This window comes from Urocitellus parryii, chromosome 1 (assembly GCF_045843805.1).
Source record: "Urocitellus parryii isolate mUroPar1 chromosome 1, mUroPar1.hap1, whole genome shotgun sequence".
Taxonomy (NCBI): domain Eukaryota; kingdom Metazoa; phylum Chordata; class Mammalia; order Rodentia; family Sciuridae; genus Urocitellus; species Urocitellus parryii.
Window position 1 is genome coordinate 169215639 of NC_135531.1, and position 12911 is coordinate 169228549.

Below are 12911 nucleotides of genomic sequence, written 5' to 3' on the forward strand. Positions count from 1 at the left end.
TGATGTTGTTAACAGTTTTATTCTTTGTTTTCCATTGGTATTGCATTCCCTGGAACCCAAGGGGATGCCCCCTCTGACACTGAGCATTCTTGCTAAAGAATCACATGTGCAGGTGCTCTGTGGGCAGGGGCAGTACACTTGCCTGCAGTGAATGTGTTTCTACGCTCAGCTTTCTGTGGCTTTCTGGATGACTCTGTAAATTTCAGTGCTAGCTTTTTCATGTATCACCTCTTTTTTAATTTGTTGTATTTAGTACTCAAATTAATGTTAAAAAATAAATTGACATTGCCATGAACATTTTAGATAATAAGGTCAATCTCCATAGGGAAGAGATTGCTATTGATGGTTCTTCAAATGTCAAGATTATATTTAAATGGCTTGTGGCTTCAAAGGTTCACAGAGACTAGAAAAATTACATTTGATAATTCCTTAGGGCTCCCATTCTGATAGTACAAATTGTGGAAGTAGAAATAATGGAGAATAGGATTGGGGCTGTAGCTCAGCAGCAAAGTGCTTGCCTAGCATGCATGAGGCAGTGGGTTTGATCCTCAGAACCACATAATAATAAAAAAAATAAAATAAAGGCAATCTGTCCATCTACAAGTATAAAAAAAGAAATAATGGAGAATAAATGTTATTAATCTTATTAGGTAAGATAGATAAGCTAATATTTCTTTGTTTTCTGAGGATTTGAGAGCTATTTGTGTGTGTGTGTTTGTGTGTATGTGTACACAAGTAAGACACTTAAAACTTGTATTTGAAATCTGTTATTACCAAGTCATTAAGAGCTATTCTCATGTCTGTGCTATCCTCTGAGAAATTAAATTATTTAATTAATTAATTAATTTTGCTTTACTGAGGATTAAACCCCAGGGCACTTTACCATTGAGCTACATCCCCCGCCTTTTTTTTTTTGAGATGGGGTATCCCTAAATTGATTAGTGCCTTGCTAGTTTGCTGAGGTTGACCTCAAATTTGCAGTACTCCTGCCTCAGCCTCCTGTGTTTGAGAAATTTTAATGAGGATATTGCCAGCAGGGTGGAAAATCAGGTTCCAATACAAAACCATGGACCTCAGTGATGCTCAATGCTTTTGCTGGCTAAACTTTAGTAGTTTCCTGTAGACTTTATGACTAAACTGAAATGTTCTTGAGAACCAACATGAATGTAATGAGATGCACATACATATCTAAAAAAAATGCATAGGTCTTCTTCCCACACAGACTGAATGCCATTTTTCCTCCATTTATAGCCGGTTCTCAGGAGGAAACCATTCTTCTCTATGTGTCAGCTTGCATGAGGTTTGGTCATGAGAGCAGCTATTCCAGAACAGGACTTGCTGGAAGTTGCACTCTCAGAGATCATGTACATTTTTACATGATCTTTTTAATCAGCAGGAGATTTTTGAGTCAGATGAATTTTGCAGGGAGGGTAAGTTTCTAGATAGCCTGTACCATTGGCTTGTGTTTACTTTTTCCTCCTCCCTTCCCCTTCACTCCTCCCCCTTTCTCTATCTTTTCTTTCTCTATATACTCTCTCTGTCCCTGAGGATAAACCAAATTGTGTGGACTGCAACTATAGTCTATGACACAGGATCTAATATTTAAAAAATATGAGCAACTGCGTGGGCTGCCTTCTAAAACTCTTTTAGTCAAATGAGAGTGTTTTATGTGGAACTGTTCTCTTGAAGGGAACTCTAGGGGAATTTTGAACACAGATTCTGAGTTAGAGTTCTGTTTTCTGTATAAGCAGTTGTCATTTCCTTCACTTCCTACTGGGAGATACAACTGGAGGAAGAAAAAAATGTTTCATCATTTTCCCTGTGAATCTGCCATTTATTAATTTCTGGGTATTTGGAGGAAGAAGAGGGAGAATAATAAAATGTCCATGTTTTGATTGTTTGTCCAGTTCTTTAAATCTGTCTCATGGATTGTCACTCTGATACATGGGGTTCACTCTTCTCCCATGTAGCAACTGCACAGTTAGAATCTAACACCTGCATCATTTTCTCCATTAGGTAAAGCACAAACTCTACCTGACAGCTTCTTTGCCCCCACTACTCTAAGGAGGATTGAAGTACATATTGAAGTACATTTTATTCTTGATGGTGATATCTGAGGTGTGGCCACACTTACAGATCCATGGAGTCAATTCAGTGGGTAGGTCTGACTTGGAATCTCCACACTTGTAATTTTTCTCCAGAAGCTTCCTTTTGCTTTCTTCTCCAGTCAAAAGTGCCCTTCATATTCCAAGAAAAGAAATTCTGGATCAGTATAGGTAGGATGTACACTTTGAATCACTCTTCTAAGAGAGATAATGTTTGTTTTCATCCATTTCCATTGATGTCTTCCCTCCTCTCCATTACGTTCAAAAAATCACTCATGGAAATGTCCCTGACCATGACTGGGGGTGCAGACCAATCTATTTTGTTGGCCTACATGGGAAGCAAACCCATGATGTTCAAGTAATAGCTTGACCTGAGGAATCTCCATATTGATACCTTGATTTGAAGATTTGTATACTTTCTTCATTAAAGCCTTGTGGAAAGCATTACTTTTTATTATCTTTGTTATAGTGTATTAATCCTACAAGTTCCTGCACAGTATTACCAGTTTCAAGTATAAATATGCACAGTGTCACCTAAGAGCAAGACAACTGTAGTGTATAAGATATTCTTTTTTTGCAGAAATAAAAAATGCCATTTTAATTATGTTTCCTTCAGTAGAGGAGTCTAATTATCCTTTATATCCTGACAATGGTTGACATAGTCTACAAATAATTATGCGGTTAATCAGAATCTGTTAGCTTTCAGAAAACATAGCAGTCTGAATGATCTCAGACAATTTTAACAGAGAAAGATGAGATTTTTTTTCAGATGAATTTCACTGTTTATGGAGAGCAGTAGCTTCTTACCATGGTAACAATCAGGTTGCTAGGCTCGACAAGGCCAATGATGGAAGAATGATTCTCTAAACAGATCTTCTAAAATGAATGGCTCATGCCACAAGCAACTTTCTTCAAGTTCTGATTAATTTCCCATGAAATAATTGATTTGCCTACTTCCAAGCAGTTCCTCTATTCATTGCTCCTTTGTCTTTCTGATTGGAGGACCAGTCAACACTGAAACATACAGTATGAATCAAGCATGTGTGATGCCCACTGCACAATACACTGAAGTCAGTAACAAAGGGAAAAAAGGTGCACTTCAGCTTCCAGGAGGTAAAAGGGAATACAAATTCACAGCAGACTTCCAGAATCCCCAAGGAAAGGAGGTAGAAAATTTCCATCCAATTAAAAAGAGGTTTTTCTTTTCTGAATAGAATCTTCAGTGAAGTAATACTATAGATGGAGAATAATAACATGAGTAAGATTTTAATGGGAAGTTCTGGGACAGTGAAGAGCAGAGGGAAGAGGGAATAATGTCCTGTTGTGGTCAGAATCAGAAAAATTGAAGCATCTCCTGCTTTTTCCACAGACAAAAGGATCATTGGGAGAATTTCGAGGAGTATGGCTACTTGCCATTGAGGCCTTAGGGATCTTGTTGGGATCAAGAAGTTTCAATTCCAAACCAATGACAGACAGAACTTTGTCCAAAGCATTGTATAAGGCCCAGAAGTTTGAAGCCCAGTATTCATGGCAGAGGCCCCTCTAGAAAGGAAAGAGTTGGGAAAAGACTTGAGGCAGCTGGTTTAAGGCTAGGAAAGGACCCAGTGAAGGAGCAGAAACTAGGAAAACAATGAGGCCCAGCAAAATAACACAGACAAAGCTAAAACTTTTCCATCAGACAGACCCATCTGGTTTATTTGCAGCAAAACAGTAAGAGCGTAGCAGGTATATACTGTAAACTGGTGCTACATAGAAGTAGATGTGCTTCAAATGTAGGAGAACGGCAAAGAAAAATGCTCCTTCCACATGCCTTTTCTGAAATAACCGTGCAATGCAGAGCAACATTAATCAAAATAGGAATCCATTGTACTGGAAATGAATATCTGTAATACCAGTGGCTGAGGCAGGAGAACTGCAACTCTGAGGTCAGGCTAGGCAACTTAATTAATCAAGATAGCTGGATGTAGTGATATAATTCTATCTCATAGACAGCATACACAAAGAGTGCATCTGTAAAGATGACAGAAAATCTCTGGAAAAAATAAGGTACTTAAACTGCAGTAGTTCATATTATGAACATTATGCATCACTTGATCAAAATATTTGGCAACAAGTGACAGGACGTATTCAAACCACACAAAAAAGTGGGATAAGCCAAGGTCCACTCTGAAGTTGCCTCATAATACCAATGTGATTTTGGCAAACTGTGAGTGATAGCAAGCCAGTTGAGGTGTACTTCAAAATCTGTAGAATGGTAGGTGGAAATAAGAAGGGATTTGAGGAGAGTCACCAGGATCACCAAAGCAGAAAACCAATTGCCACTACCCGTTAGGGTTCCGATCGCCACCATTGCTGCAGCACTGTGCACTTTCCATGTATAAGTTATTCTTACCTGAGAACACAATCAAACCTAAGTACTTTGTATAAATCACAGACATGCAGAATGGAGGCTCTTAACAGTTTCCCATTTCTAGGAATATAACGTCTTGAGCATTTATTTAAAAATTATTTAATAGTGTCTTTGTCAAACTCTCCAAGAGTTTTCTCTCAGTAGTCAAGTCATTTAGTGAACATTGATTGTTTGTCCTTATTTGATAAATGCTGTCCACACTCTTTATTGCTAAAGGAACATGTTCAATCTCAAGTAACGCTATGAGTGCTAAGAGGGTCAATATTGTCTATAAAGGCTTGAATAACAGGGACTAAACTTTTGCTGATATTATAACTGAGTCAGGCTCTTCTTTCCTCAGTAACATGCTCGTTGTTTGCCTATAGTGAGTCTGATCTGTATCAACCTGGTGTGTATAGAAAGGCTCCCTGTGAATAGGAAACCATGCATTGATGTAGGCATGGGGAAATAGCCTTGGAAACAGTGATCAGTGTCTTTATGGGCATTTGAACTTGGAGTTTTTTAAAAACAACTTTTGACAAACTAGTAAACAGATCTGTATTCATAGTATGTGAACACATTTCCCAGAAATATGAAGACTAGGATGTGTTTGCATACTTACAGAAAACAATAGCATTTTCTTTAATACAAGTTCATATGACTGCTAAGCCCATAGTGTCAAGTGAGGAGAGATCCAGGTTTGGTGGGGTCTGAAGCTTGTGGAATTGTAGGAGATTCTTTAAGCAAAATCAAACTAAATGACCATAAGGACCCATTCTCAGTGCCCCTGCCAGGCCTCTAGGGTATTATGAGGAGAACTCAAGACTCATGTGCATTAAGGAAAATCTTCTTTTCTGTGTAGATTTTTTTGGGAAAAGTGAGATCAAGTCATTCCAAAGTACCTGATAATTATACTGACCAGGAAAAAAGATTCAAATAAATCAAAGCAATAATGAAAAAAAAAGATGTTGCAACTAATCTGCAGATCCCTAGGGAATATCCTGAAAAACCACACACTCATAATTGGAAAATCCAGAAATGAATGAATTTCTAGACACACATAACAACCAAAATTGAACCATAAGGATCTAGAAACCTTAACAGAATGGATGTATCCAAGGAGAGCACATCAGGAACAAACTTCCAACAAACTAAAGCCCAGGGCCAAATGGCTTCACTCCTAAATTTTATCAAAAGTTCACAGAACAACTGCCAATTCTTCTCAAATTATTTGGAAATATTGAAATAAAGGAAAAACCTTCCAAATGTATCCTATGAGACCAGCATTGCCCTAATATCAAAACCTGCACAAGAACACTAATAGCCTGATGACCATAGATTTAAAATTCTCAGTAAAACACTAGCAAATTCAATCCATCAGCACAGCACAAGGTTTAAAAATAATGACCCCATGTGAACCACAGGAATGGAAGATGGTTCAATATATGAAAGTCGATACATGTAATTTCAGTGCATAAACAGAATGAGGATTAAAAATCATATATCTTCCTGGGCATGGTGGCACACACCTATAATCTCAGCAACTTGTAAGGCAGAGGCAGGAGGGTCTTGAGTTCAAAGTCATCCTCAGCAATTTAGTGAGGCCCTAAACAACTCAGCAAGACCTGTCTCTAAATAAAATACAAAAAAAAGGGGGGGCTGGGAATGCAGCAGTGTGGTTATGTGCCCCTGGGTTCAGTCCTCAGCATCAAAAAAACTCATGTATGTCAACAGACCCAGAAAAGGTATTTGATAAAATTCAACACCGTTCTATTATAAAAACCCTTGAAAAGCTAGAGTTAAAAGTAATGTTCCTGAACATACAGGCTGCATATTAAATTCTAACCCACATCATACTGAACAGGGAAAGTCTCAGATTGTTTCTGGCAGGATCTGGAATAAGGCAAGGTGTTGGCTTCCATTGCTCTTCAAACAGGACTGAACACATTGACTCAAACAGTAAGAAGAGAGAAAGAAAGAAAGGGCATCCAAGTAGGAAAGGAGGAGGTTAAATAATTATTAGCAAACACCATGAATTTGTATACAGAAAAAAACCAGAGATTTGTATACAAAAATTCCTCCAAAATAAAAAAAAATCTATTAGAACTGATAAATGAATGCAGGAACTGATAAATGAATGCAGTTGTATCCTCAGTTGGAAAGTACAAAATCAACAAACAAATATCAGTAGCCTTATTATACATCAAAAACAGAATTGTTGAGAAAGAAAACATGAAAGAAATAGTTAATTTTAAAAAACTACCTTGGAACAAATTTAATGAAAGAAGTGAATGATCTCTACAACAAAAACTTCAAAACACTGATGAAAATAAATTAAGGAGGACACACAAAAGAAATGCATCCTATTTTCATGTATTGGAAGAATTAATATTGCTAAAAACCCTTAATACCCAAAGCAAATGACATATTCAATGTAATCTTCATATAACTTTTCTTCACATAGCTAGAAAAATAGTCTTAAACATCATATGGAAGCACAAAAGACCTCAAATAGTCAAAACACACTTAAACAAAAACAACAAAGCTGGAATCATTCTAATAACTGTCTTCAAAACAAACTACAAAGGGATAATAATCAAAACAGCATGGTGGGTTGGGGTTGTAGCTCAGTGATAGATAAGAGTATTTATAGCAGGTGTGAAGCACTGGGTTCACTCTTCACCACAAAAAAATAAATAAACAAAATAAAGATATTGTGTCCATCTACAACTAAAAATATTAAACCACAGCATGGTACTGGCATAAACAGACTCCAGACCAATGGAACATAACAGAAACCAATATTAAACCATTATTAAGATATAAGATATTATATATATATATATATATATATATATATATATATATATATATAATCTCCAACTGATTTTCAGCAAAGTAGCAAGAATATATGTTTAGAAAGTAAGCTCATCAATAATTGTGGGAAACTGATCATCCGTATGCAATGTTAGACCCCGTTCTCACCAGACAGGGAAATCAACAAAGTGGATCAAACACTTAATACCTAAGACCTGAAATGATTAAACTACTAGAGGAAAATACCAGTGAAACACAGACATTGATCTTGCAAAAAAAACCAACAAAAGCAAAAATTAACAAATGGAGTTTACAAACTAAAAACTGTAAAGAAAATATTTGAAAAATGACAAGGGATTGCCTTCTGGAAAATATTTAGAATCTCAGACATTTCTCAAGAGAACTGCAGAAGAACTTTTAAAATGTATTCATGCACAAAAGCCAAGTTCAATATTAAGAATTATCTACAGTGAAAGTTCTTATGTGTATTTAATGCAGGAATACATTTAATATTAAGAACTATCCAGAGTGGAAGTTCTACTATCTAGAGTAAAAATTTAACCTACAGAATGGGAGAAAATATTTGCAAAGTATCTGAAAAGGGATTAACTTCTGGAAAAAATAAGGAATTCAATTCAATGGAAAAAAAATCATATAGTTAAAAAACAGACAAGTAACCTGAACAGGCATTCTCAAGAGGACACACAAATACTCATGAGCACAGGAATAAATGTTCAACACCATAATTATCAGGTAAAAGATCAGAATCTAAACAAGCCATCACCACTTTTAGGTGCTCATTATTAAGACACAGAACAAAAAAGCTGGCCAGGAGGCACTGAGAGGAAAACCTCCACACTGGTTCTAAAAGTGCAAACTGGTGCAGCCACTATGGGAAACAGTCTGCATGTCTCTAAAACCTAGAAACAGAATGACCATATTTATAGCAGTATGGTGTATATGTATCCAGGAAAACTCATTCCTTGTTTTGAAGAGGAACCTGCACTTGCACATTTACTGTGGCACTGCTTACAAAATCCATGATAGGTTATCAACTCTGATGTCCATCTTAGATAAATGGGCAAAGAAAATGTGGTATGTATGCACACGGGACTGTTATTCAGTTTTTAAAATATGCATTTGCAGCAACATGAATGGAACTGGAGGACATTTATGTAAAGTAAAATAAGTCAGGTACAGAAAAACAAATACTGCATATTCTCATTTATTAGTGGAAGCTAAAGTTTATCTCAAAGATACAGAGAATGGTGGTTACTGGAGCATGGAAAGGCTGTGTGGGAGAGAGAGTGGAGAAGAGATGGTAATGCATGTGGTGGTGCACCTGCATAGGAGAATAATTTTAATATTCTGCAGCAGAGAAGCATAAATAAAAGAGCCGAGCAGCTTTTTAAATATTTCAAAATATCTATTAGCTTTTAAATGTTTCCAATACAAACCTGCCTATTACTGATAATTTGTGTAATTCACTATATACATGTACTGAAATGCCACACTTTGCCCCATAAATATGTGCAATTACTATGTGTAAGTTAAAATATATAAGGTAAACTTGGAAAGGCTGTGTGGGAGGGAGAGTGGAGAAGAGATGGTAATGAATGTGGTACAGGTGCACCTGTAACAGGAGGTGGCACATACCTGTAATTCCAGCAGGTTGGGGGGCTAAGGTAGGAGGATCACAAGTTCAAAGCCAGCGTCAGCAAAAAAAAAAGGCACTAAGCAACTCAGTGAGACCCTGTCTTTGAATAAAATTTAATAAAAAGGAAGTTGGGGGGCTGAAACGGTGGGGGGCACTGAGGATGTGGCTAAGTGGTCAAGTACCGCTGAGTTCAATTCCTGGTACTCAAAATTAAAATAAATAAATAAATAAATAAATAGATAGATAAATAAAAATAAGATAATAGTAGTATTAAAATTTAAAAATGATTCCTCTAAATACTGACAATGAAATTGCTTCTAATAAGATCACTGGGGCTTTTCACTCACCCAAGGACACCAGGCTGCTGTAGGTCTCCAGCATCACATCCCTGTAGAAGGTACTCTGAGCCTCATCCAGGTCCTGCCACTCCTCCCAAGTGAAGTCCACAGACACATACTTGAAGGACACCATCCCCTGTAATGGAAAATGTTTCCTCAACCCAAGCCCTCCACCCTGGATCAGAACAGAAGTACAGAGTTCACTCTTGTGTGAATGTGTGTCTTACATATGTCTTTTATAAGATACAGCTTGATTTGTATTATGGGAGAGGAAAATACCAATAAAAATACCTTGTCTTTGTACTAATTTGGTAACCCTACATCACTATTATAGAATTTCCTTTATAGATTTAGAAGTGTCCTTGTTCCCAGCAGAAACAGGGTAAAAAAAGTTCTGTTCCTAAAAGGAGATAAATCTAGTGTGAAGACTTCAATATGAACACATACTTGAAATACTATGTTAAATAAACTAAGCCACATATTTGTAGTAAGATAGGGTGGGGAAGAAGGGGAAAAACAGATTGATCCATGTTCCCAGCATGTATTTCACTTAGATGAATGTGTCCTGGCCCTGGAATCAGACTGTGAAATTACAAAGAACCCACGCCAGGCTAATGGAACTACAGTGGTGTCAGTCTAGGTGAGGCTGCCTAGGCTGTGACATGTGGTAAAGGCAGCAAGTGTGTCGGGGACTAACAACCTAATGATGTGAATATAAATGCTTTGCCTAATTCCAACAGTTAAAAAATCATGTGCCCACTCTTCTTAGAAACTATTGATAGATTATAAAGTACTCTCACAGTGGGGGATGGAGGGGTTGCGGTTGTGGCTCAATGGTAGAATGCTTGCTTAGCATGTGTGAGTCACTGGGTTCGATTCTCAGCACAGCAGATAAACAAATGAATAAAATAAAGGTCCGTCAACATCTAAAATTTTTTAATTAAAATACTCTCACAGGAAGTCTTGTATTTCCATTCTAGATTAAACAGATCTGCATTTTGGAAGTCTTCCCCTAAAGAGAATGGAAAATCTTAATAGGAGAGTCAGAGAAGAAACTGGTGACACATGACCACCTACACCAGGGAATAGAGCATTAAGAATGCAGCATAGAGAACTCATCCTAGAAAAATAAAAAAAAAAAGGAAAAAGTAGAAATAGAACATGGTACTAATTTCAGCTTGAAAGTAAATGCCTACTGCAAAAACAGGCATTAACTCCCAAGCTATCTGCATAAGCAGCAGTGTAGACCCAGGCTGGAAAATACAACAATGGCCATGATGGGCAGTCTCAGACATGCTGTGTTTGAAGTCCCTGTAATCAGATGTGTAGGGATGCCCACCTGGTAAGTGGATGCATGGTCCACAACTCAGAAGAGAGGTCAAAGGTAAATTAAGGATTCAGGAAGCAGCAAGACCTCAGGGACTGCTGAAGCCATATAAGTGGATGAAATGGCTTGAAGAAAACCTAGAAGTTGAAAGAAGAATTTGATGGGAAGATAAAGATATGAGAAGTGCAGAAGAACATTTAAAATATATTTCTGCATTAAAGCCAAGTTCAATATTAAGAAATAAATGAATACACATAGCACTGTGGAAAACCAAATGTCACCCATTATAGACTCTGAGGAAGTGTCTTTAAAAATAATATCCCACTTGTAATGAGCACCTTCAATATGATGGCATGACCTGAATGTGAACACATGTGTCTTAGACCCAAGGCAGCATGACAGTTCAAGTGGACACAGGGAGGAAAAGCATTCTCCATCATCACAGCACTGAGTGCTACTTGAGAGACATTAATACAAACAAAAAGGGGAAAACAAAATTAAAGATTGTAAAAGAATCTCCTGAAAAGTGACTCAAAATAGGAATATTCAATAAAGTAGAAGATTATAAATACCACATATTAAAGTCTTTACATATATACAAACATCCATAAAATAATAAAAACATCAATAAAAACTGGAAATCCATATGCAACAAAATGAAATTGAATCCCTATCTCTCACCATGCACAAAAGTTAACTCAAAATGGATCAAGGGTCTAGGAATTAAACAAGAGACTCTGCATCTAATGGAAGAAAAAGTAGGCCCTAATCTTCCTCATGTGGAGCTAGGCCCCAACTTCCTTAATAAGATACGTATAGCACAAGAGTTAAAACAAAGAATTAACAAATGGGATGAATTCAAACTAAAATTTTTTTTCTCAGCAAGAGAAATAATATGTGAGGTGAATAGGGAGCCTACATCCTGGGAACAAATTTTTACCCCCCACACATCAGATAGAGCCCTAATATCCAGAATGTACAAAGAACACAAAAAATTAAATAATAAGATAACAAATAATCCAATCAACAAATGGGCCAAGGACCTGAACAGAGGAGGACATACAATAAATCAACAAGTACATGAAAAAATGCTCACCATCATTAGCAATCAGAGAAATGCAAATCAAAACCACCCTAAGATACCATCTCACTCCAGTAAGAATGGCAGCCATTATGAAGTCAAACAACAATAAGTGTTGGCGAGGATGTGGGGAAAAGGGTACACTTGTACACTGCTGGTGGGACTGCAAAATGGTGAGGCCAATTTGGAAAGCAGTATGGAGATTCCTGGGAAAGCTGGGAATGGAACCACCATTTGACCCAGCTATAGCCCTTCTCAGACTATTCCCTGAGGACCTTAAAAGAGTGCACTATAGGGATACGGCCACATCAATGATTATAGCGGCACAATTCACAATAGCTAGACTGTGGAACCAACCTAGATGCCCTTCAATAGATGAATGGATAAAAAAATGTGGCATCTATATACAATGGAGTATTATGCAGCACTAAGAAATGACAAAATCATGGAATTTGGAGGGAAATGGATGGCATTAGAGCAGATTATGCTAAGTGAAGCTAGCCAAGCCCTGAAAAACAAATGCCAAATGTCTCCTTTGATATAAAGAGAGCAACTAAGAACAAAACAGGAAGGAAGAGCATGAGGAAAAGACTAATTGTAAACAAAGACAAATGGGGGGAGAGAAAGGGAGAGAGAAGGGAAAGGATATGCAAATGATAGGAGACCTTCAATGATACACAAAAGTATAAGAGGTTATGAGGGGCAAGGGGGAGGGGGGAAAAGGGAGAGAATTGAACAACAGCAGAAGAGGCAGAGAGGGAAGGTGGGAGGTGAGGGGAGGGGGGATAGTAGTGGTTAGGAAAGGTAGCAGATCAAGACAGTCACTAATATGCCATTATGTAAAAATGTGAGTATGTAACAGATGTGATTCTGCTATCTGTATTTGGGGTAGAAATGGGAGTTCAAAACCCAATAGTCGAATGTATGAAAGATGATTTATCAAGAGCTCTGTAATGTTTGGAACAATCAATAATAATAATAATAATAAAAAGAATTACTTCTGTAACAATCCTATTTCCAAAGAAGGTTACTTACTGAGATCCTAAGGTTAGGACATCAAGAAATGCATTATGGGGGCTGGGGATGTGGCTCAAGTGGTAGCACGCTCGCCTGGCATGCGCCAGGCGCTGGGTTCAATCCTCAGCACCACATAAAAATAAAATAAAGATGTTGTGTCCACCGAAAACTAAAAAATAA

The 12911-nt window shown here is 37.3% G+C and overlaps 1 pseudogene; it reads right to left on the minus strand.

The window, feature by feature from the left end:
- Nucleotides 1-3078: 3078 nt before the first annotated feature.
- LOC144254675 (dolichyl pyrophosphate Glc1Man9GlcNAc2 alpha-1,3-glucosyltransferase-like) lies at nucleotides 3079-4458 on the minus strand (annotated as a pseudogene).
- Between the last annotated feature and the right edge of the window lie 8453 nt (nucleotides 4459-12911).